We start from the raw sequence: 2,199 nt of genomic DNA, 5'->3' as shown, positions 1-2,199 counted from the left end.
GTTAGTCCAGGAAGAAAGCTATATTGGGAACCTGGGGATAAAGTAGGAGATGCTGGGTCTTGAATTAGGGCATGAACATTGGGGAAGGGAAGGGAAGGGAAGGGAAGGAGAGATGGTGGAGAGTATGTACCCAGTGAACATGCAGTTAGTTGTTAAGTCCTTTTATGTGCTCAGTGCTGGGCAGGAAGACGTAGAGAGGGGAAAGGCATGAGGGTACAATGCTGAATCTCAGTGGTTACTCCCTTATCCAGTGGGGAGCTTCATGGACTCGGAGAAGAGGATAAAATTCCCTCATTTAGAGGTATTTTGTTGTTAGAAATTTGTCCTTTGGCAACGCAAGTGCTTACGGGAAAGTGTCTGACATCAGGGGAGGGAATGAATGAGGGGTCAAGAAGTTTCCTCAAAATTTTAATTTTGCCAAAACTTCTGATGACACTTTTGTGAGTGAAAATTCTATCTCCGAGCAGTCCTTATTATTACAGGGATGCTGTTTTCATTTCTATGTTTGCACTAAAGAATCAGGACTCAGTTCTCCTCCTTGCCATCCTTCCTCTTCCCCTACAGCCACAGCCTTGATGGTTAAGCTCTGCCGTCCTGGTGGATGTGAAGTCTACCCTGGACAAGGGAGGCTCTACACTAGGAAGACGGAAAGGCTTCCCAATATCTTAGGGCAAAATGCAAGTCAGCATTCCTTTCCTAGAGGAATCCTCAGAAGATAAATTGGATTGTCTGTCCTCCACAGAAGAATGCAAGAAAAGGGATGGCCCAAAAACATTCCAAAGAAAAGAACCCACCATGCAGTCAAATTCCAAAAGGCCATCACTGGAGCATTGCTTGCTGATATAGTGGCCAAAAGGAATCAGAAAGGCTTGAGGAAAGGAGAAGATACAGAGTCTATAAAATGGAGTCTCTTTAACCAAGCTGCTGAAATTACTCACATCATGACAGTAAAAAAGACTCCTTTCTTGTTCAAACTGGTCTGGAAACTTAAACTTTTCTGAACTTGTCAGTCCTGTGTCAATGCCTGGATGCATTTGCATCTGGACCTCCAGATAACCCTCTAATCACTCCCTGAAGGACTCACTTATACGTCTACCTGACATCCATTGTCCAGACCGCGGGTCATGAACAGACCTCCTGGCGCCCACCTTCCAGACCACATGGCATCCCATCCCAACTGCCCGACATCTGACTGGGAACCATCCTGGGCCAATCCTAGGGCTAAGAATGCAGGACTAATATAATTCTCAAAATGCACTTTTTGCTGTAAGAACTTTTAACTTTTCTTTCTTTGGAATACTTCTAGGTTTTTGCCTATCTGTGTTTCTAAGACCCTTGAATAAATTTTATTTGTAGGAAAGCCTCCAGACTTTTTGAATTTGTTCGACAGGCTCAACTACAACAATCTAACAGGGCTGCCAAGGAAAGCAAAAAAGACTAAGAAATCATCTAAAAAAGACAGCACTGGCTGCGGCTATGTTTCCCAGAAAGGCAGCTCTTCATAAGCAAAATATTTTAAAGCCTGTGAAGGTTGCTCTTCCTTGAGTTGGTGGAAAACACCAAACTGGCAGATCAGATTTTAAAATAAAAATCTGAATATTAAAAAAGAGCCCAGTTCTTAAATTCAGGTACAAATATTTATATTTTTCTTTATTCTCATTGTTCCCTCCCCTGTATTTTGATTTTCATTTGTTTGTTTGTTTTCAACAAATTTGTTGAGCAGCATCTTTAAGTTAGCCATCAGCTGGAACTTCGCCGGCCCCAAGTATCTAGAGGTAATTATCTCACACCCCATTTCATGCCTGATGGGCGTGCAAAGCCCACCTTAAGGTAACTGTATTTCCAGGAGGCTTACAGAGTGTTCTGGTCCAAGGTCCCATTTTTCCCGAGTTTCTTAGCTTTCTGATGAATCACCTGGCAAAGTTCTGGGTACCATATTTCCTTCCTGCAGAAGCATTCACTCCAAGCATGTGATATAGAATTTACTGAAGACTTAGGGAGAAAGAGGGAAGGTTTACACTACACAAGGGCAAATATCTTCAAATTATGGGGGAAGAGGAAACTGTCTTCTACCTTCAAGTTTCTTTCAGCTGGTCTAATAATTAAATAGACATGAAATGTGCTAGTAAGAGAAAAATGACCAAATTTAATTATATACACATGCATGGGAACTCTGCATACATGGAAGAGTCAGAGACC

At 42.2% G+C, this 2,199-nt stretch overlaps 1 pseudogene; it reads left to right on the top strand.

Moving 5' to 3' along the window:
- Nucleotides 1-575: 575 nt before the first annotated feature.
- LOC114494979 lies at nt 576-1,596 on the top strand (annotated as a pseudogene).
- The last annotated feature ends 603 nt before the right edge of the window (nt 1,597-2,199 follow it).

The sequence above is a fragment of the Phyllostomus discolor genome, chromosome 4 (genome assembly GCF_004126475.2).
Source record: "Phyllostomus discolor isolate MPI-MPIP mPhyDis1 chromosome 4, mPhyDis1.pri.v3, whole genome shotgun sequence".
Classification (NCBI taxonomy): Eukaryota; Metazoa; Chordata; class Mammalia; order Chiroptera; family Phyllostomidae; genus Phyllostomus; species Phyllostomus discolor.
This window is presented reverse-complemented; position numbering and strand designations above follow the sequence as displayed.